The sequence below is a fragment of the Erithacus rubecula genome (genome assembly GCF_903797595.1).
Source record: "Erithacus rubecula genome assembly, chromosome: Z".
In the NCBI taxonomy this organism is placed as follows: Eukaryota; Metazoa; Chordata; class Aves; order Passeriformes; family Muscicapidae; genus Erithacus; species Erithacus rubecula.
Window position 1 is genome coordinate 25,731,385 of NC_136661.1, and position 24,335 is coordinate 25,755,719.

The 24,335-nt window shown below is 39.0% G+C and overlaps 1 protein-coding gene across 1 annotated transcript in view; it reads left to right on the forward strand.

Moving 5' to 3' along the window:
- LOC306814524 (protein hinderin-like) overlaps positions 1–24,335 on the forward strand; it is a gene marked incomplete at its 5' end in the record, with an annotated part of 123,590 nt that overhangs the window by 95,633 nt on the left and 3,622 nt on the right. The gene's annotated exons all lie outside the window — the stretch shown is intronic.

Sequence of the window (24,335 nt, forward strand, 5' to 3'; positions counted from 1 at the left end):
TCATGTCATGAACAAGAAATAGGTGTCCCTAGAAGGTAGATGTAAACCTTGAGAGCCTTAGTGCTAGACCTGTAGAAGGACCTTTGCAAAATGAGTGTGCACAAGGTGATTCCAGTGATACCTCAAAAGAAAAAGAAAACCCCATATTTCCTTATCTGGCATCTGGAGCTGGGCTAATAGTGAATTTGTTTGCCTGTCAGGCTTCTGTGCCTTCCATAGTACAGCCAAACACTGCAAGTTTGGTTTTCCAGTGTTCTTAAGCCAAGTGTCTATACCTGCATGAGGCCCTTGAAATTATGTTCACAGCAGGTCTGGAAAGCTCTTCTACTCCATGTGCTTATTGATCTAGACCAAAGCCAATATATTTGGGAAAAAAATTCACAGGCAAGATTGGGGCTGGGTAAATTTGAAAGAGTAGGTTTGTTCCTAAAGCATGGTTACTCTGATTGTGTTAAATGGTGACCAGGTACGTTTTTTCATTTTTGCATTCTTTTTGCCTAGAAGACAGGGTCTGTGTTTCTGCTGAAATGGAGGGGAGCTGGACAGGGGAAGTACTGGCAGATTAATACTTTAATTTAGTAATGAAGTTTTTACCTTACCTTAGATATACCCCAGTACTGATTTCAGCAAAATAAATGTTGTATTGCATAAAGAAGTGAAACTGCTCTAAATTAAAGTATTCAGCTATTTCTGGGGGAATAAAAAAAACAAAAAAGGAAGTTATAAATTGTTCATTCTGAAATACCATTTAATTTGATTCCAACCCTGTTGCAATTGTCAGGCTCTCCCCACGTAGCATTGAGTTTGGCACAGTTAGTCCTATAACACTGCGGAAATTAAGCACTTAAAAGGACACAGGCAAAGTTTGCTCTGCTCACCATGGAAACAGATAATTCTCCTGTAGTGTTTTTCACTTTAGACAAAGCGAATTCAAGAACAGTTAGATAAATTAAAGGACTATGTGATAGTCTGGAATTTCAGTGTAGTTTTTGGTCACAGTTTCAGATCAAAGCTTTCATGCTTGCTGCGTTGTCTTGAAGTTTCTTGTAGCCAATAAAAGGAGTGATTGAGAAGGTTTTGCAATATGAATGCTGTATTTGAGCTGTATTATTATCTGTTAGACTACAGTGGCCTGTTGGAGTTCTTATAAACAGATTGTATTGTGTAAATTTGTGTTTAGGGACATTTTAAAAACAGAACTATTTACCCAATTGCCCAGCACATCTCGGGTGAATGTGTACTTAGGGACTTTTAAGCAAATTAATATCTGATGTAAAATATAATGTGCAGAATTGTATACTTAATAATGCACACTGGAATAGTCTAAAGTAGATCTGTTGTGCTGAGTGTTAGGAAACATTACAGTGATGATATTCAAGCCTGTGTCTTACTTATGTGGTAGTTGATTTTCACATCTTTGCATTTTGGATGCCTACATATGAATATCAATTTAAGATGATTTCTGAAGTTCCTTATACTTTAGAATCTAAACAAACACTGCCAAAGAAATAGAATTGTTTTTTTGCTCTTAGGATCAGACACCCCTCAAGATTCAAAAGAAACTGAAAACTTTCATTCCTGATTTAACTTAAGAACATTTAAAGAAATTAAAAGTGTATTTGGAGTTGGGTGGTGAGTTAGTTTCTGAATGTGGTAGGAGATGGAAGTTTTGCTACTCCCCAAGAAAGCCAGCAGTGCAAAAAGTCCAATGTAGTTCCATATGCAAGTGATAAAACCAGACATTGGCAAATTAATCTCTCTTATTCGCAGTGTAGGTTGTTAATTGTTCTCTCTGCTGGCTGTCGATATAATGTGAAATTTTCATTCCCCATTCAAGATGGAAAAAGTTGTGGCTGAAAATGTTAACATTTGCATTTTTATTTGTTGATTTATTTAAAGGACAGCCTCTCTTACAGCAATCCATCACTCAGTGACACCCCAAATATGAATAATGTATTGTAGACTTGCGGTTACAATGTGTAATAAGTGCCAGAGACAGTAGAAGAATGTTAACTATGTTGCAAATGTAATATTTATCGACTCATACTTTATTGCTTTCGAGGTTCAATAATACTGACCATAGGACATTAATATCACTTATCTTGATTTTAGTTGGGCACCTCTATATGTAGAAATAACCCATCTATCTCATACTTACAAAATAAATGTGAATTTTACAGCTCTTTGTAAGAAGTGCATTGTAGGTTTCTTGGCTTACTGCTCACAGTTCTCCTTTTTTGCCTTCTCATTTACTTGTATCTGACACTGATCCCCCTCCAGTTGTCTGACCCAGGTGGTGAACACCTCAGCACTCTTCTAGAGGCTTCATTTACTGGCTGCATTGTGATCTTGTGCCTCAGATAGGATTTGGGTCTCTTTTCCTGTTAAAGACCAGTATGAAAAGAGTTTTCTATTGCTTCTCTCTGAAAAGACAACAGCTGAAACAAAAATATCTTCTCTTTTGGAAAGACACACATAGCAAATCTAAATCACCTCTTTGAAGATTACAGATATCAGAAAGGAAAGTGTTTAATAAGTTCAACATTTGTTAAAGACATGGAACTTACTTTCAGATAATTTTTTTTACACAAGGAATATAAATACGTTAAAAGCAATTTGGGAAGATTGAGATTTAAAATTCAATGGGTTTGAGAGCCAAAATTTTATTGGTAACCTGATTAAGGAAAGAATTTGCAGTGAGATTTTGCTACAGTTGCAAATCCTTCAGTAGTGATTATTCTTGTCTTTAGTAGTTGCTCCAAAGTTCTGCTGTGGAAACTGATACCGACTGGGCAAACTCTCCTCCTTATCTGCTCTGTTCAGTTACAACCACTGAAAGCTTTGAAGTCTCAGGGGGGAAATGCAGATGTGAACCCAGGGCTGGGATCTAAACCAAATTTAACAATGGGAGATTTCAAGCTTGTGTTGAAATCAGATTTCACCTGTGAAGCCTGGCTCTTGGGAAACTTGGAATTGGGTTCAGCCATGAAAATGATAAGCCTTGATTATATTTTGTGTTGTACACATCAAGTAAATTTTGAAGTGACATTCTGTATTTACATCAGAGGTTATCAAATTTAACACATCATTGGCTTCTTTCTTTACTGTGTGTAACAGGAACACCTATTTGTGTCAAAGCAGCCTACCTAATAGCTACTTTGCAGTAACAGTTTTGGTGTGTCCATTGCTGACAACGAAAATCATATTGGGAAATTCTGATTTGCAGTGCAAAAGGATTAATGTTAATTACCAACTGTTGGCTGTAATTGTCACCCTCATTAAAATGCAGAATTATGTATTTCTTAGTTATAAATAACTCTTCTAATTGTACTTGATGTATGCCAGTTTAATCAAAAAGTACACTTGCAAACAAGCAGATATTTGCATTAATCTAGCACTGGATCTTTGAGTCTTTTTTGATCGTCTTTTATTCCAAACTCGACTAGTTGGGGGAGGTCTATTACAGCTACATATCCTTTACACCTTTTTTTTTTCAGCTCCATGGTTCTGACAGGATTTTGTATTAAAATGAGGGGAAGTGTCTTCTGGGAATGCTCAGTGCAACAGAAAATGTGTCAGTTTTGAAGTAGTTGGCAAGGTTTCCATCATTCAGTGGTATGACAATAACTTGATTGTAGTTTGAAAGTAACAATAAGCAAAGGAAAATAGAGTACAAATCATGTTATGAAACTGACTTAACTCTTTGCATAATTTTCATTGTTATTTTAATTACTATTTTTTGCAATTTTTCCCCATATGCACTTGCAGGTTCTCAAATACCACATCAAATCTTAAGAGAATGTTGGTTCTTTGGATGTGATTTCTGTTTGCATTTGTAATCACAGCAATGAAAACAGCCTCAAAATATTTTCAGGTTCCTCTGTATTTTCCCCTCTCCTTTATTAAAAAAAAAAAAAAAAAGATTATCTCTTTTTCCTGCACTGATACCTTGAGTGTTCTGCCTTGTACTTTAAAATACCTTTTTAGAATTACTGTGATGGCAATTTTTACAAAGCTTGGTGAGGTAAAATCAGTCTTGATTCCTGTCTTCATTGTTTTCTAAGCAACTGTTCTGTTCCTAGTCTGTAGTAATTTCTCATTTTCCCAGGTATTTCCTCTTGTTTTTTGGAGGGCCCTTTTATTTTTGTGATGGGAGGAATTGATGAATAATATATACAGGATAATTGCATCTTACTTTAAAAAGTCTTTATCCCAAAAGATAAGTCCCAAAAGTCTCTGCCATCCTTCCACCATATTGCTTCTGCTTAATAAATTTCCTTTTTCTTTTCTCCTTTACTCTCCTGGGCCTTTCAGGCTGTAAACTCCTTAGGGCAGGATCTTGCCACAGCACATCTTTGTGCTTGGCTGGTCCATGCAGTAATGATGTTTAACTATGATGGTATAGTTAAGATGGAATTTGTCTGCTTATCTTGAGACAACTCAGCTAGTTACCCTCACTGTTTTATTTTAGAACCAGCTAAATAGCCTTTTGGTGATACCTGTTATCCCATGAGGTGTAAAATAAGCCTGGAGTAACACACACTGACACCTTATTCCTCTTGCAGCTGAATATGTGGAACTTAAAATTACTTGTTTGTCATTCATATTTTCATTATGAATTGGAGGCAAATGCAGGGTTAACCTATGTGCTGCATGGTCAGTACCCTGATTATTAATATATTTTTAACACTTGCACTATGAATTGAAGGCTTAGGCATCAAAGATGTAAATCCCTCCACTCTGGGATGGGGTGTGCATACCCCTGATTGTGAACATTCAGCATCTATTTCAGCAGTACACGAGCTTGTGATGTGGTAACATTTTCAGTAAAAATGGTGGCGATGGTTTGGCTGGCTTGGAGAGTCCTGTTTGGAACTGTGACCTGGTGATGCCCTGTAACTCAGACACTGGTGACTGTGATACTGCAGTGATTTTTGGTCTGAGCAGGGCCTGTCCCATCCCTGCCTGTCAGATGTTCTGTGCAGCAGGGGCTGGTCTCAGCAGGCAGACATGGCTCTGTCTTCTCAGGTATTTCATCAGTTGTTTTCTGCTGATGAGTTTCCTTCTTCAAAAATAAATTCCTGCCTCTCTGTCACTGTAACCAGTGCTTCCTTTATAGTGTCTAATTTACCCAATTTAGAGTTTTAATGCACTTTTTTAAGCCTTTGTGATATTCTAGTTTTCTGCCTTAATGAAGACTTTCAGCTTTTAAGTTATCATGAATAGTGTAGTATCATCTTCAAATGTCTCTTCCTTATTTGTCCTTTCTCTAGGCCACTTGTGAATGCATTAAAGAGTTCAGGCCCTCCTTTATTTCTGTGACCTTCACTGCTGACCTCTCTGGCCACTTTGTAGCAGACATTTTTAATGTTTTCTCTTAATTTCCTGAGTTTTAGCCAGTTATCTCTCCATTAATGGATTTTTCTCTTAGTTTGTCAGCTTTTAAGTCTTTGATAATAGATTTGCTGGAGGACTTTTGGAACTCCAGATGGATTATATAAATTATATTTTCCTTGTTTAGATGCATAATAATCTTATGAATCTTACAGAGGTCCCCAGTGAATGAAGACTTTATATTTAGTCTCTGCCAATATGTCGAGTTTATTAATTCCTTATTATAAATTATAATTTCTATCAATCTGCTTGTTCTAACATTAGACCTCTTCATTTGTAGATTTTTGCATCTTTTCAGATAACTTAAAAAAAAAAAAATAATTCCCAGGACTGAAGCAGTTTTAGGCAATTAGTTACATTCTACAGTTGGTAGTTCTGCTGTTTCATACCTGAGCTCTTTCACCAGTTTGGGTGAGTACCAGCAGATCCCAGCAATTCATTATTGTTCATTCGTGTTGATTTGTTCTGTAATTTATTTTCAGGACATTTCAACTTCAAACAGGTCTTCCACTGTGTCCTCTGTAGCTTCAGAAACTTCATAAGTTCCCACATGGTGAATGTCTATTCATCTCATTGAGTTTTTCTGCTGTGCCTTTATCATCCTGTTCCTTTTGTAACTTCATTTCCTTCTAGCTTTAATTTAAACTTCCTGTGTTTTATAAACTTAATACTGGGATTTGTTGTTGGACCTAATGCTTTCAGCATAACCCTTAGTCTTCAGCTGTAATTCTTGTGTAATTCTTTGTGGGGTTTGATTTTTGTGGGGTTTTTTGGTGGTCAGTTTGTGGTATTTTTTTTCCTTTCCTTGAGATAGCAGTTTGTTCTGTTTTCTTTATTTAGAGCTGACTGGATGACCGTTTACTGTTTCACTTAAACTGGCAAGGTTTCTTTTCATGCTTATGAAGTCTTTCTCCATAGGTTGAATCTCTATTTTTGGAGCCCTGGTATGACTATTATTGTCAACAAGCTTTCTCATTTTTATATTGTTTCCATTTCTGAAGTGAAAGACTGCAGTAGCAAATTTTTGCTCAGTAGTGGTTACTATGTGCTGATTGTCACATCTGGGCAGTGCAATGGATTGCTCCCAGATGTGAGAGATTTTATGGAATGAATAGAACAACTGGGTCTCTTCGTCTTGGAAAAGAGGTGAATAGGTTTATGATACTATTCGAATTTTATAAAATTAAAAATGACCTGCAGAAAATGAGAACATTTCTTTATTGTCTGGTCTACTGGAAAAACTGGTGGGCATCAGAGTTGTGAGATGGTACATTCAGATGTAAATGAAGACAGAAATCAGCAGTGAGCTTGTATCCTGACCTTTTATCATAATTGTGTTTCTAAACTCCACAGATTTCAAGATTGTTATTGTAATTTCCTCTAATTTATACAGCTTTTAAAAGTCACTCTTAATATATGGCTTATAATAATGATTTTTAAATAGCTAACTGTCCTGGTTTGGAGGACAGATATCTGCCAATAAAAGTTGAAGCTTCTCTTTTAAATGGAGAATGTAAACCCCCTCCCTCCAAATTATTATAATTTTGAAATTAAGGGGCTCTTAGGCAAAGATATGGGAATTAGGAATAACAGTTCTTTACTGGGAAAATTAAAATAGAAATACAGTATTACAAAAAACAATCCCAACCCTGACAGAGTGAGAACACAACCTGACACCCTGTCAGTCAGGGTGTTGGTAGCAATCCCATTAGATGGTGGCTGCATCCCCCTGCAGTGGCAGATGTGGTTCAGCTGGAGCAGTGCTCCTGGAGAAGGTGCAGTTTTCCTCTGAAGGTCCAGGGATGGTGTAGAAAGTTCTGTATTTTCTTCTGGAATCAAATGGAAAGAAAGTAACTTGCTGTCCAAAATCTCAGTTTTTATCTAGGTAGGAAAGGCTTGGCTGCTCCCCTGGCTGGAACATCTTCCAGTGGGATGATGTAATTTTATCAGTCACACAGTGGGACTTACCAGGCCATTGGCAGATCATATCTTCCTGGAGGGAGGATGGGTTGTGGAAAAGATGAAGATGATTGCCCCATCTCTTCTAAAAAATGGCCCGTTAGCAGGTAGTACGTGCCACAGAGATAAGGAATCAGTGCCCCACCCAGCTTCAACAAGTGGTGATAGAATATGCCTTTCTGGCCACATCAACCCAACACACTATTTTAAAATAACTATTGTCTCTTATCATTCTTGTTAAGACATTTCTGATAGGGAAAAACCCACTATCTGAGCTTGTGCCTAAATCTTACCATGTTGCATACCTCTCCTGAGTTCAATAGGACATTGTAACAGAAGATTTGGGTTCTGATTTTTCCTGAGTAGAGTAATGAAAAAGCCAAGGTATATTCCACACTTGTTTAGGGAAAGTAATGGGGTGTTTCAGTGTAAAGAATACTGAACTTTGAACTACTGAACTGAATATGTTTTTATTTTGTTGGCTTTAATTTAAGGACCCCTGAATCAAGTAACATGCCTTTAGCTTTCTGATACAGAATTGAAGGAAACAGAGAGTGATGTTATACTCTTCGTTTGCAGATCAGCAGAACTGAGTTCACCAGTTTATACTGCAAGTGTGACCACTTTCTCTTCCTAAGCCACATTTCCTTTTCAAAAACACATGCTATTGATCATTGTTTGGCTTTGTGATGGATTGTGACTGAGCACTGAAGCTATCTCTTCAACATTTTGATGATCATGAAGGAAAACAATATCTTGCTGGGGTTTTTCACCTTTTATTTAATTGTAGATACTGATCATATTTAACATTTAAATTTCTCCATTGCAACATGTTTCTTGCTACCCAGTAGTTTGGGGCCATGTATGTTAATTTTGATCTGTTTTGTTTATGATGGAAATCTAAACCTTTTGGTAAGAATAATGGTTTTTTTTTGTTTCTGCCCTGTACTGAGTTAGCTCTCTCTGTTTTAATGGTAGAGACTTAGGTGTTGTTTTTCATCTTGGTTTCTTCCCACCTGTAAGTTTTGAAGTATTTTGCTTTGTTCCATACTGCTGGAGAACATAGTGAAAGTTACCTAGTTGAAGTTGTCCCTGCTTATTACAGGGGATTGGACTGGATAACCTTTAAAAGTCCCTTCTGACCCAAACTATTCTACTGTTCTATGAAAAAAAAATTGATACAGTTCTTTTTTATGTAAAAAACAATCAAAGATGTACTAGAGTAGTAATGCATAATTTATGTATTTAACAGCTTTTAAAGTATATTCTCAAAGCCTCTAATGCTATTGTACTTTTAACTTTCATTTTTGCTTCATCTGCATTGAATCATCTTTTACTACTTAAAACAGAAATTGGGTTTATTGAAACATTTCAGTTCTGATTATTTTATAATAAAGATGAAGAAGTCTAACCTAATGAAATCACTGGAATGAAATGAGAAAAATTAAAAAAATTAATAAGCTGAGGACTTGAAGTTTTTATTAAGTCATATTTGGCTGTGTGTTTCTTTGTGAGTATTGTCTTGGATCAGTAGGATGAGAAACTTGTCTTCTATGGAATGACCTTTGCACTGTTAGACTGACTTTCTCTGTTACGTTTCCAGAAGGGTTACTGGAAACACACTGCCAGTAGTTCTTGCATGCATTAACTTCTGCACCTGTGATCACAAAATTGTAGTTTGAGATAAGCAGTATTTCTGAATTCCAGTTCTTGCCCCACAGAGTTGAAGCTTGTAAATATACTTTATAGAATACATGCATGTCTGTCAGTCTGCTGGATCTCTGTGAAACATCCTAATGTACAAGCAACTTAATGATTTATGAGAGACTTTTCCATTCTCTTAGAAACAAAATGCTTCCTGCTCCCTGCAGAGTATCTGGGGATTCCCTGTGGGATTGTGTTGGTGTGTCTGCAGTATGAGGACTGCCTGCTTTGCAGGTGACCACCCTGTGCCCGTGTGCCTGGTTCTGCCCAAAAATTTTCAAGCTCCTCTCTTGTTCAGATGACCTTGTCCTTGCTGAGGAGTCAGTGTTCTTCTTTTCTTTTTACTGTAACAGGTGAAGCAATTCCTAGAAGGACTTTAACAGTGCTCCAGCTGCTGCTCATCCCAGCTTCTGCTTGACTCTGTTAATTGCTCTGTGCATCCCTGTTCTTATCCATATGCTTGGAATTTTGAACCTGTATATCTACCTCGTTTGTAGGCAACAAACTGACCTCATAAGAGAGTTGTTCTCTCCCTCTTCCTTCCTTGCCAATCTTTTTCTTATCTCCTAATGGCCTCTCAGCATCTAGATATCTAGACATGAAAGATAAGTGTGTTTTCTTAACTCAGCCTGCACTGGCAGCCAGATTCAGCTGTGCTGAGCGTCTTAGGGGATGTCTGGATCACTAGAATGTACAGGTCTATTGTAATTAGCTGTACAATTTTCTTGCTTTTGCCTCTTCTGTTTTGTTATGAACTTTTTAGCAGCAGACCCTTTCAACCAGTGCACAAACCGTAACATCACATGACATTGACTTTACTCAAACCAGAAGATTTTTGTGCCAAGGTTGTAACATTGTATCATTACTTCATTGTATCTGTGTGAAAATTTTAATTTCACGCCCTGCGGACTTCACTGTCTCTGTGCACTCTGATCGTGTTGTTGCATAGAAGGGTAAGTCCCTGGGTCACATTCATTTTGTAGTATATTTTTTTTGAGTTTGGTTTTTTTTTAAAGTTCTGTTTCCTTTGAGAGATCTTGCTGTAAAGTTAGCTAAGGACTTCTGCCAGGAAGGTATTTGCAAGCTGAAAGGAAAGATACTAAAACTACTTTTTGTTAAGTTTTTTACAGTGTAGCTATGACCATCTTATGAAAAAAAGAAAAAAATATGTATGGGGTTTAGGGTGCACTGCAATAAATTTGCATGTGAATAGTTGCAAGTGACTTGGTGAAATAGGTGGGAAAAGGAGAGAAAACCCTTGTTCAAATATATCATCAAGTTTCCCATAATCCTGATTTTTAATGAGTTGCAAACTTTTCTAGGCAGAAGTCCTTGGTTAATGTTTGGATTTCTTTCTGGAGATTCTATGTGTGCAGGCACTGATGGGTATTTTAAACTTCTCTGTTTGTATCGTGCCTGCACTGCATGGGTGATAGGTCAGCATCCAGTCCCTGGTAATCAGTCTTTGTCCTTTTGTTCTGTGTTGATGAGCAGTCTGTGCCAATGTTCAACCACCTACATAGCAAGAAAACCTTTTTACTTCCATTTCAACTTTTTACTTCCATTTCAATTTGTGCCCATTACCTCTTGTGCTTTCACTGGGCACTCCAGAGAAGAGCCTGGCTCCAGCTTCTTTCCTTGCCATTTCAGGTATTTATACCCATTGGTGAGACCACTCTGAGCTGCATTTGCTCCAGCTTTCAGCTCCAGTCCCAGCTTTCTCACATTTTACTTTTGTGTCAGATACATCAAATCCTTAATCATCTTCATTGGGTCCATGTCTCTTAATACTGGAGAGTCCAGCACAGGTTACAGCACTCCTGCTGTGTCTTACTGGTGCTGTTTTGAGAAGGAGGATCAACTCCCTTGACCTTCTAGCAGTTCTGGCCTTTGTTGGCTTCTATTCAGGGTTTTTTTGTGTGTATTGGGACAAGTATCCATGTCCTTCTCTGCAAAGCTGCCTTCCAGCCAGTCAAACCTGCCATGTGCTGGTGCCTGGGGTAATTCCTCCCCAGGTACAGGACCAGGCATTTCCTGTTTTTGCAGGTTTGTGAGATGCCTGTGAGCCCATTTCTCCTGCCTGTTAAGGTCCCTCTCTGTACACATTCTGGCCTCTCTCAGCCTACAGTATATTCTGAAGAATATGGGAATGAGAGACTTAGCATCACTTTCATGAGCTGTTAAGTGCCCTGCCTTATTTTGTAGTGTATTAATGACCTTATGTAGTTTCTAACAGAATCATGGACTGTTCGCAGGTGTGTGGTTATCGAAAAGTAATCCTGCAGCAGCCGAGATCATCTTTGCTAGTTACTGCTGGGAATGAACAAACTAAAATTTCACTTCCCTGCCCATCTGTTCAGCAGCTGAAAGTAGGTAATTTATCTCAGTGGGACACCTACCACCTGTGTTAAGTTTTTGAAAGAGGTTGTTAGCGTGTGATGACTATAGCCAAGGGACACCGGGCCTGAGCGCCTGGTGCTCCGTGCCTCACTGCTGTTTTTTTCTGTAGGGTGCCTTGCAACCTGGTACTTGCACAGTGCCAGCCCTGCTCGGTGTCTGTGTCCCTGTGAAGCTTGCAGAGGCTGTGCCTGCTCTGCCACACGACCTGCTCCGGTGCCCAGCGGCTCCTCGCCAGCAGTGGCCCCTCTTTGACGTGCTAAACCAGGCACCACCAGCATAATGTATTTTTTAAAACTACTGTTTTATCTCAGTGGCTCCTCTTGAATTATGTATTCTCATCTTTGATGTGTGAAATCTCAGCTGATTTAAATATTACCCCAGAGAGTTCAGCACACCTGGAAATGAACGGAGTGACAGATAGTCCCAGTCTTTCCATGCTGGAACATCGAGTGGGAAGTTTTACAGCATAGGGTACTGGAATACAGTTTTTATGAGAACATTGTTTTTTCACATATGGTCTGCACCAAGGCAGTCGGTGTGATGGAATGCCAAGTATTTGAGCTCAGTTGCAATGTTTGTTCTCAGGCAAATTGGAGGGAATGAGTTCATATAAAGAGCTGGTGCATAGGGAGATCATGGGCTGTTGTTCTGTTAGGAGCTGGGCACCAAAGGTTTCTCTAGATGAGGTACCCAGAACTGTGAGTGCCTGTCACTGGGAGGTGAGTAGAACAGAACAAGTGAATGCAAATCTAGCTGAAAAGCAGTTGCTATCTGATGTCAGGCTTCTGGGCATGGTATGAAAATAAAAAAAACCCTGAGTATAAGCTACGTATATAATGTCAGCAAGATGCAGAAATCACAGTGTATATAAACCCTAAGCACTCTAGCCTGTGAAGCATACTTCAGTTTCTTCTGATGTGGTCACTCTGCTCCCTGCAGGAGTTAGACTTTAGATGAAGTGCAGGAACCTATTCACCTCTCTTGTGCTACCATAGCTGGCATAAAGATGATGCCAGTTACTATGTCATAAACAAAGTGATACCAGTTAAAAGCTGAGAACAAGTAGAGCTCAAGTTTCTAGTGCAGTTCTGGTCCGAACAATGGGCTTTTTGCAAGACAAGCTATATTCAGTCTTTGTATTTTGACTTAATAATATAGCTTAATTTAATATACCTTAAATTTAAATTCCTCTGCATTTCTACCCCATTTCAATTTTCTAGGTCTCCACCACACCTCACTATGTGGTTGCTTTTGCTCTTCCTCTTTTTCTGCCTGCTCCCTGCCAAGGGACTGCTAGCACAAGCAGAGGGTCTATCATCATGGCCTTGCTTCCAGGGATCAGAGGCTGGGAGGTGTTTGCATTTACCTCTGGAGTATAATTCTGACTGATGGGTTCTTATCAGGTTTGTGAAGTCCATCCATCCAATTGTCTGTTTCTGTTTTGAAGACCAAGCAACCATAAAGTTGAAAACGGTGTTGTATTTTTGGAATCTGAAATTTCAGACAATGCATTTATGAATTATTTATGAGGAATGTGTTTTCAGTAATGTGCAGCATAAAATGGAATGAATGCGTATCCATACTTGCCCTGAACTCTCCAAAGTGCATGCTAATAAACAGAATGATAACCTACCATCACTTCTGCCCTGTAAGATTTACAGTGCAAGCACTTTTTTCTGTGGTTTAATTCAAGTCAGTTTGTCAAGTTAAAGCTCTAGTGTTTTGTTTTAAAGTACAACTTGGTGAGTGATTTTCTATTACTTAAAGAAATCTAACTGCTTTCTCCCCCCTTCTTTCAACCAGAGTTACTGTCTAAATTTTTCTAGTCAAGCTGGCATACAGCCACCCTAAATTATACTTTAATTCACAATTAGAAAAGAAGTGGTAACCGTGCAGAGCAGCAAACCTTTCATTTAAAATGGCCATTATATAAGATCATGATTCTCCCGGATGATTAAGATATTGAAGAATAATTTAGATATCCTTAGGTTTTTGCCATTTAGAAGTGCTGGGCTTATTTAATTTTTTAAGCCTCCCTGAAACAGCTTTTTCCATAATGACAGTAATGCAGGACTCTATATTATCACAACTTGATGTTTACTTGTATCTGAATTGTCTAATGCCAACTTGTTTTCACTGATATAGCTGACAGGGCAGAGATAATTAAGAAACAGAAGAATTTGAGTGCTAGATTTGCTATTACACACTCCATGCCACAGCAGAAGAAATTAAGCTGACAAGCAGGAGAGGAAGGATCATGCAGAACCACAAGAAGAATTGCTGTTTAGGTACAGCAATTGACTGTACGTAAAATATTTTACCAGGATTGGAGAAAATAAAAATGAAAATAGAATGGTAGAACAAACTATTTCCAAGCATTGTGAACCATCTTATTTCCAGGTTGTAAAACAGAGAGTTTGCAATATTTAGTCACCTCAGCACAAAAAATGGCAGGGAAGAAATCTAACCCCTGTGAAATGGTGGCAGAGCTTCCATTGTCTTCCATAGGGTCATGATTCCACCCCAATATATACTTAAAATTACTGCAGTCTGATTTTGCTCCTCTGCTCAGTGAGGTTTTAAATCTTGCACAGCTACTTGCAGTTCTTGCCACAATGGTTAGAAAGTCAATGAAAGCTCACAGTTCAGTAGCTAAATGACAAGGTAAGAAACTTTGGAATCATAAAAAGGGTATAAATGCTTGACCTAAAACTATGCAGATCTTCCAATGACTATACAACTGAAGCAAAAAGTTGATTTATTATCTGGCAAGATGGGAATTTGGACTGAGCTTGTGAAAAAGACAAATGGTTGCTAATCCATGTAAATGGTGACCAGCTTTGTAAGCTGTATATGGTGGCGGTCTTTTTCCCCTAGGCCATGCCCTTAAAATTGTTTTGTAGTTATTTAATACCCACAAAGTATTTAATAATAACAAAGTGAGGCAGTCCCAGCTTTGCTGAGTGTGCTAGGAGGAAGAGATGAAAAGTGGAAAAGAAATCAAAATTAAGGAGTGGCACTGAGACTGGCAGGGAGGAGGTGCAGGATTGTACCGTGCCTCACATATGCAACCCTTTGTCAGAGACTTTAGTATATTATAAAAGAAAAGGCACAATTTTGAGGATGATTCATTGAATTAGAGTTTGCTTTGAGGGGAAGGATGCTGGGGGATGAACTTGTAATAGTAAAAAATTGAAAAGAAAAGCTGTTAAGGCAGGAGATGTGGGGGGATGAAGTGTGGTAGAAAAGATGATGACAGCTTAGTTTTGGCCCAGAACAATAAAGGGTGAAGATCTTGCTGAAGATGTGCTGTGATGACAGAGTGCTTAAAAGGAATAAAAGCTAAGTGTGCTCTGAAGTGCAAAGTTGTTATGTAATATCACAGCAGAATCAGGGCCCCAGGTGCTGAACATACACCAAGGTTCATTTTCTGATCTGAAGAGCTTTCAGACTTGATGACACAGAAACGGCTGTGTGGGAGGGGAGAGAAGGACAATACAAACAGAGTGATTGCAGAAGGTGGTTGTTAAACTCTGTGGTAGTTACCTGGTTCTGTAATTTCTCTCTTTTGTACAAAAACTTCATTCTAAATTATTCTTCTGTCACTGGCAGATCTGATTTAAAAGGTTTCTTTTACTTCCCAGCACTCACGTCATTGTTCACCCTCCCCCTTCCAGAATTATTGCAACCATACTTATGCCAATTCAGCTGCAGCCTGCAGCCATACCTTAAATGAAATGATCTGTGGTGTTTCTTATTCTTGGTCTTTGGTTAGTTAGTTATTATTTAGCTATTAAAAACACACAAAGACAAAAACAATGAAGCAGCACTTTGAATTGTATTTGGCAGGATGGTAACAGGGCAGCAGGGTCTGAGTCCAGTGGGGAAGTAACAAAGGCTGTGTTACCAGCAACAAAGAGGTAGGATAACTGGATTGTGAGTGTTGAGATGGGAGTGTTTAAAGGTGAGGAAAACAGGTGTTGGTCTGATGAGCAGGTAAGTGAAAATGTCCTGCTTGTGCAGCAAGGAGGAATGAGAGCTGAAGTAACTCATGTTTCAGTAATGACAGCTGCTTGGATGCTGTCACAGGAGAAGCCAGGGTGAAAACGGGGAAAAAAAAAAAATCTCTTTATCAGCCCTTCCTTAGGGCACAAGTTTTTTGAGATGCTGTTGCTGGATCTGGTGTTCTTTGGAGCATTGGCACTGCTTGGTATGCAAATGGCCAGGGGCAAACCAGAGTCCTCAGCCTCTTTCAAGTCCAAGTTCTGTTTAGTTCTTTACTATTGTTTACCGTGCTGGGGAGGGAGACTCGTCCCAAAACACAGCCAAGCACAGCCCATTTCAGTTAGCAGATATATAATACTCAGTTCTGCTACTTCTCTCCAAATTCTCCTGTGCAAGGGCTGTAATCTGCAATGCTGCTTTCCACAGCATTGGTGATAATTGTTAGTAACCCCAGAAAATGAGGCATTGAATTCACTGCTCTGCAAGACCTACAGGTAAGGGAGGGACCTGTGGAGCAAGGAAGCAGCAGCAGCAGAAGGGCTGAATGTGCACAGACAAGTGTTGTGTGAGTGCTGGAGAGAGCTGATCTCCTCCCTGTTTCCCTGCAGCCCCCCTAGGGGATATGGTGCTTATTTCTGGGTGATTGCTTACTGGAAAAAGAATTGTCAAAGATGGAAGGAGAGTGGCAAAATCTGTTGCAATGCTGAAAGTATTGATTTATGAGGGAATATTAAAATATGTATGGCTCAGATAAATGTTGACTGAGACTGGAGCAGAATGAAAAAATGTAACATTATTTAAATACTTAACATGTATTTGTATCAAAAAAAGAGATTTTTCAGTACCCTGCCAGATCTTTAGCCACAACTAATAAGGTGAGCTTTGGAGGAAGAAAATCCTCTTTGTTTATCTCTAGGTGACTATCAGAAAGATGTTCTTATTCGTGACACATACCTTTCTCTCCCACCAAACTCTGAAGCAAAGATTCATGGAACATTTGTGGCACTTCCTATACTATTCTGTTCTCCTTAATGGAATGTTATATGTTCCCCACTGGGCTTTAGCTTACCTCTTTTGACTGTGTGCTCTTTTGGAGAGAGGAATGCTCTTACAAGTGGTACTAGAGTTGGTCCCCCTGATCCTGATCAAGGCCCTTTAGGTTATACCGTGGCCCATAAATAAGTAATAATGGTAATGATAGCATGAGATATATTTGGCTGTGGAATGGCTTCCCAAGGAGAGTAGCGAGAGGCTGATTGTTAGCAACAAATGTGAGGAAGCACACTGTAGGGAGCAGTTCTGTCAGCAGGGAGAGGGCTGGATGATCTAATAAGTCTTTTCCTTCTCTGGGTTATGATTCTGTGAATACTGCCTCAGAGAGCTCTCTAAAAGTCTCTGATACTGTAAGCTCTCTATTATGTGGGTGTGGGTTTTACAGCACTCCAGGAGGCTCTTGCTGAGGACACTGTATAAATATATTCTGTTTTACATTGTGTGATATATTTTAAATAAAAGACTCAGATCTTTTTTTAATTGCTTTGAAATATTCTGCAGTCTGATATTTTTCTTAGGGAATTAAGAAAACTCTGAAATGCTTTTGGAAGATACAGACCTGTTGCAAGTGAAAAGTATGTCTCCACCTGGTCTTGGTTTAAATACATATATAGTGCTGTTAAATTTGCCTCCTCCTGTATCCCACAATGAAATATCTGCTCTGAGTTCCAGCCTACTTGAAAGTATAATGAGAATCTCAGGCTGTTACAGTCCCTTTGTCTCTAATTCTCAATTTAATCTTGTTCCTTCTCTTGATGTTTCAGCCTCATGAATTGTCCTTCACTGTGTTGTGGTTTTTTTCTGTTTTGGTGTCTTGATGTTCAGTACATGGGAATATCCCCCTAGGGTGTGTTTTGGTCACTGAAGGTGCAGTTCACACATGAAAGGCAAGCTCCCTTATCCTGATGTGTGGCCTTTCAGTGAATGACTACAAAACTAGCTTCCATTTCTCAGCTTTCATTTCCTACCCAACCAGCCTCTAATGCTCATTGACATGCTCATCTCAGATTTCCTGGGCCAAATAGCCTGCTGGTTAAGACTTGGATTATTCTCACAGAGCAGGGAGTGAAGAAGAAAGAATCTCTGAGGTATCAGCTCAGCCCTATGGATTTTCAAAAGACTTTTGCCAAAGTTCCACACTAAAAGTTTCTAAAGAAATCAAGTTTTTGTAGGATTGGAGGACAATTCCTTCTAGGGATTTACTGATGGTTAAATGATAGCAAGCAAAGTGACTTATTGTTCATTTTTAGAGTTAGCAGAGGGATCCCCCAAAAACTCACTGTGCTTTTTCTTCGTCAGTGACCTGGAGTGAGAAGTGAACACCAAAATCTCCCGAGTGACCTAATAAATTTGTGTGTTTTGATACTAAGTTCTTTCAGGTAAGATATGTCAGTAGAAAGGCGAATCAGAACAGAGTGAATGAAACTGTAATTTACCTGGGTAAAAGTCATCAACACTGTGCCTACATGATACTGAACTCAGAGCAGGTGGTTAGGATTTGTGGAGTTCAAACCTTTCTGTAATTTCTCAACAGCTTGTGGATACATTGGTCTTGCCATACTCACATTTTGATTCTGATTGGTCTTTGCCTCTCTAGAAAGCTTTAGTGGAAGTTAGGGAAGTTGCACAGAACAATTAATTTGATCAGCAGGATGAAGCAGTTTAAGGAGAGACCAAGAAGCAATGACTTTGGATAGGAAAAGACTGAGAAAATGATCAGAGGTGCAGAATTGTGCAGGTGATGGATAAATTGAAAGTGCAGCTGTTTTTTGCCAGATTCCACCACGTAAAAGAGACTAACTGCAGCCAGTCCTTAAGGCAACACTAGCAACGTGTTAAAACGGAAAACAAAAATATGTCTGTCAAGAGCAGTGAACTTCCTGAGCTTGCTGTCACAGGATGTTGTGGAAACTACAGGTTGAAAAAAAATGAGGCAAATTCATGTGCAGTGGGGTTGGTACTTGGATGTTGGAAGGACAAGCCATGGAGATGATCGCATTCCTTATACTGTAATTGTGGATGCCAGACTGAAGATGACAGAAAGTGTCTCAGGACCCTTTAATTTGGGTTGAGTTCTTCCCTTCACCTGTAGAGCTTGGGTTGGCTTGGGTATGGGTGGTTAGCTGTTTCTTCCATATAACCCCAGGTTGTATCACCAGTGTGGTTTCTTCATGTTTCAGGTAGTTTGACTGCTCAGGCCATTTCTTACATGCATCTGTTTTGTTCTCTGCTTTTATTTGCCCTGTTTGTTCCAGTCACACAGTGATTTGATATTTGCTCTATCATAACAATAAACTGTTTAATTTTCTGTAAAATGGGTCTGTTCCCTACCCCTTGAATGTGTTTTTAGCTGTATTTAGCATTTGTAAAGTGCTTGGGGGCAGGTTGTGTTTTATGAATACGAAGTAGTGCTAGGCTTTGTACTTAGGCACAATACTGTACTGTAATTCAAAGGCAATTCATGTAACATTAGTAAATCACTTTGAACTTTATGTTGAAAATATAAGCAGTAGTATAAAAATAAACCTTTTTATTTCCTCTGGTATATACAGTTAAATAAAGTAAATCTATATGGCTACAAAACCATATTGCCAGTATGCTTTGTTGAAATGCCATCACCTTGCAAAGAGACATTCCCTGTGTTTTTTACATGTTTATGGTTGAAGAATAAATTTTCAGAGACTGTAAATGAAAAGATGTCTCTAAATATAGTGATCGAATATTACCTGACACTGCTTGTTCAAAGAAATATACAGATATATTTTACTGCCAGAGTATTTATGACTCTAATAAGTTTAGTTATTTTGCCTCATAAGGAGATTCCTGCTCCTCCGAATATCAAACTTGTTGAAGTTGTGCTGGTTTTTTTTCAGGAAGGAACAAATGGTATTATTAGCTGGACTGCCTGATATGAAAATACAATAGTGTAGTTTAAAAATGGGGCAGTGTGTAAGAAATATAATATATTCTACCAGCAGTGGGAAATAGAACATTAAAAATCCATTGGCATATCCCAAATGTCTAAATAAATTAACATCACTGTTCAGCCAGTTGAGGCAAGTAGGCTTTGTGGTTACCTTCAAGACCACTGTTCTTTCTAATATCCTTCACAGTTATGAGTTTTGTGCATCACTCTTGCATAATCTGACCATGTTTTAGGTACCGTATATTGTGGGACTGGCTGAGCTCTGATTGCCCTGTAGGTTTTATCAGAAGGAATACCAAGTGGTTTCATGTGATTTCTCACCAACCCTCCTGGACATTGTTCTTATGGTTCCCAGAGCATCAACCATATTTGTGACTTTGTCATAAAAATATGAATGTTTCCCATTCAGGAAACATGGGACAAAGCAAGATTCGCCTGCAGGTGTTCAGAGAGCTGTATTCCTGCAGCATGAGCAGTAAAAAAGAAACACTGTGGAAAGAGAGATTTGGGTCTGTGCCATGTTGTGTTTATTTTTGTTTTCCTTTTTAAAATGTGAATGGTTAATGATCTATTCTGAATCATAATGGTTTGTGATGTTTCCTGTTATCTTAGCGAGAGACTAAAAAACTCTTTTCACATTAGGAGTTTATAAACTCTACTAGATATTTATTTAATTAAGATCCAATGTTGAAAGTTTCTAATAAAATTTCCAAAAGGATTGTAATGGCTGAGGAGACACATTTTTAGCAGCCTGTTTTAGTAATGCAGAGGAGATTGAAGGGAATGCTTTCACAGCACTGTGTAATGCCTGACCTGGGTGGATTTTGCTGCCCAGGTTGCAGTTCTGCTCTGATCCAGCTGTACCAGCTTGATCCCAGTGGTACCAGCCTCTCAGATTGGGCTGCTCTGTGACCTGTATTTGGAGTTTTATGTTCTACAATAAGAGCAAAGGTGAAAGTTCTTCATTGAAAGAAGAGTTTCAAAGCTCACTGTGGTCTTTCTCCCTGCTCTCATCTCTATCCCCTTGCCAATGGCCCTGCCTTCCTTCTGCTTTGTACACTAGTTCTTAGTGTTCTGTCTCCTGATGAATTTTTTGGAGACTTTAGAAGATTGCTTTCACCAAACTTTATCTGTCTAAATAGTTAGATTTCTTATTCAAACTTGTAGACCTTACAAATTTTCTTCTCCCATGATGAAACACACAGACTTTCAAGCTCATTAAAGTTAGATGAAAAAGTATACATGGGGGAAGTGTCAAAAAAAGAGATTATTTTCCAGTCTGTTGCAGAGATGCTGTGAGAGACTGGACTATTAATGATTAATGATTCATAACATTTGCCTGTTTGTGGAGGTGCCAGGGTGCTTTGTGGAGGCCAGTTTTGCATCTCTCAAGGGAGGAGGTGAGTTTTTGGGTGTACATGTGCTAGTCTGTCTGCATGAGACACAAGAGGTGAGCCATCCCAGCCTGGATCCTGCAAGGGGAGATGGTGCTTCTTGCTGTGCTAACTGCTCTGCCTTGTGTAGCTCCCTCAGCTGTGAAACTGCCCCCTTCCCCCTGGGGAAGACCTCATGGGGCACTCTTGGCTCAGCTGAGAGACAGTCCCTGAGAAGGGATCATGAACTATCAAAGACTCCTTAAGTGCCCCCAGACTCATTTCTGGGACCTTCCACCAGAGGAATGGAAGCTCCCCCCCACTCAGAGGAGGAACCTGGGCATTCTCACTGAGCCTGAGCACATTTTAACCCACTGGACTCTGTGACATTTCATTCTAATCCACTCCCAGGGATCCACTAACAAGAACCTGGGTTACACTCCCCTTGCTCACTGACCTTCCAGCACACTGGCAAATGTACCAAAAAAGTGAGGATAGACTGCATTATCAGCATCCTTAAAGGGACAGTTGCCCATGGCATTTTACTTATTTTGTGAGGGCAGAACCTGTCAATGAAAATGTGTGTAAGCACCAGCACTGATGGGACATTGGGTTGCTTGGTTGAACATCTATACATGAGGAATATCTGTATGTGGGTTAATGTACAGTGCTGGTACTTCTGCATAATGTTTGGGATTTTTTTTTCTCCTCTGGAAGCAGGAACAGTACAAGGGGATCCTTGGCCATTAGTTTGCTTTAAAAGAGCATTCACTGTTTACCAAATCAATTTTCTTGTTTTAAATGTTCTGACTCTTGGGTGGCTGATCCTGTAGCTTTCAATTCACTGAAGCTATTAAGTATTGTAATAATAGTAATAATAATAGTAGTAATCAACAACAGTAATAATAATGAAGCCTGTTTTTACTTTTATTTTTATTCAATTCATGCAAAGAATATATACCTTGGTTTTAGAGAAGGTTGCATTTCAGGTCTCAAGCATTCTGACTGTATCTCTTTAAATATGAGGATACAAATAAATGGTGAAAAATTTGTCTTTGAAAGTTTCAGACCATTCTAGGTCTACTCTGTTGCCTCCAGCCAGATGCTGTCTGATGCTACTTAGACAAACCAGGGCAAACCATTATCCTGGGATTAAACACTAAATACCTGCAAGGAGCATTCTCTTTATCAGATAGTGCTCTGTTAGCAGAGTTCATTCATTTTATTGCATATATAACTGTGGTGTCAAATAGACTGATTTACAACACCTGGTCTTTTACATAATCTTTGCTATTTGCTGCGCTTCTAATCTGCCAAATCATTTAGCCTTCCTGATAGCAGAAATGCTGTAAAACTTAGATAAACTTGCAGAAGAAATGAACTCCAAGGTACTGCTGAAATCTAGGGCCTGCACGTTTGCTGTAAATGCACTGGCTGGTTTGGTTTCCCCTGCCTAATCTGTGATTGCATGTGGCTGCTGGAGAAATTGAAATTTTATGATAGCACTACCGTCAGAGGAGATAAGCATTTGTATGCTAGACTAGATTAATCTAAAAAGAAGTTTTAGGTGTGGCTAATGAAAGCAGTGTATGTGTTAACTGGGTTTCTTTGGGGTTCAAACCATATGTGTTTCTATATAGAGTCTAGTATTAAACTTTCTCCATGTGAAAAGTCTCATATATCTGTGTGCTCATTTTTGCTATCAGTGCAGCTTAGTCCATTTTAGGTTGGAATTATCTGTGGAGTTTCAGTTTTTAAAGGGTACTTCTAAATGTTAGTACAAACAACAGATTTCTCTAAAATTATCTGATTTTGCTACCCAAAACTCCACATCCTTCTGAACTTTTTGGTTAGGGGTAACTAAAAGACATCACCTTTGCTTAGGGTTAGCAGCAAACAAGATCCAGTTGAAACAAAACTGTATTTTTTCATTTTAAGCCACTCATTTTTTGCTACTTAGATAATAGAAAGATGTGTAGACAAGCTTAAAATGTGGAAAAGAAATTTGCAAGTTGGCTTTTTGGTTGTGAGTGAGATTAAAGCTAGCACATCTGCAGGAAAATAAAACGTTCTGTAGTCAAACAGGAGAGAGGCCTGTGAGGCAGTAATGTCACGTTAGACTGTATAGACATGACACTGGCCATCAGATTGAAAGAAACAATAAATATGGAAAGAAATAGCCCTTGCAGCATAACTTCAGTAGTCGCCATTAACAAAGGTATTAACCCAATACCTTTGAGTTGAAGGAGTAGCTCTGTGTCTCAGACATGAGTTATTTCATCTTGGACAAAGTAACTTGTCACGTCAAGCACTGGAATGGGCTTCCCAGGAAGGTGTGGAGTCACCATCCCTGGTGGCTTTCAGTGAATGACTGCACATGGCACTCAGTGCTCTGGTCTGATTGGCAGGGCAGTGACCAGAGGTCGGACATGATGTTCTTGGAGGTCTTTTCCAGTCTAAATGATTCTGTGACACTGTTCTGATGACAGATGGGATGTAGCAGCTACTTGTTGAGATAAAGAAGGGTGTTTTTCATGATGTGGCGAGTTCAGGGTGGGAAAAACTTTTACCTGCTGCTGCACAAGGCTGCTGGACAGCACAGGTGAGGATCTGCCTTTAGAAGGTACATTGGCCACTGCTAACCTCTCACATCCATAAGCAGCTGTACACATTTGTTCTTAAGAATTTGTTATCTCATCTGAGCTGAGAAATCTCCCCCAGCTGTTTTAGCTGCTTAGTCTTTCTAGGTTCTTACAGTCACAAAAGTTGAAACAGAGGCTTTTCTCAAAGCATAGAACAGCTTTAGATGTTTCCTCATGCTATAGATGAACTCTGTTTGTTTACAAGAGAGGTACCCTATGGATCCAATCACCTGTGCTGATAATTTCATTTGGGTGAATAATGTGAATAATGTGAATTATGTTTTGTGCATTAAAGTCTTTGAATGTGTGAATCACTTTAGGATTGGGAGCATCAGGCACGTTGGTGCTAACAACAGCATGGAACAAAGGGACTTTTGAGTAAAAATCTGGAGTGATATTTCTTAACTATCACTGAGAGATCACTGGAGAACAAGCTCCCTAGGGAAGCAGTGGAAATGGTATTGTTTAAGACATTTAAAATTGGACAGGGGGAAATATATTGTAATGATCAATCCTGTGCTGGTATTTAGATCAAGTCTTGTCTCCTGTGAATATTAATAGAAATTCTCTGTCTCAATACCTGCCATTATTCAGTGAGCATTAGCAGATCCCATTGGCTTGCAACCTTCCCCTATGTCTGTACTTGCACTTAAAGGACAGCCTGAGTGATGCTTAGCACCTTTGCCTTTTCTCTTGATGCCTCAAGTGTTGATTTTGTATTGCCTTGTTTAGATTCCATTCCTTCAATGCTTCCACCAGACAGACTCTATATAGTACACAGAGATTTACAGGAAGCACATGTAGTTTGTGGCAATAATGATAAAGTCTTATGCTATTCTCAAATCCCTGAGAAACTAAATCAAGTGTAGAGGTTTATTA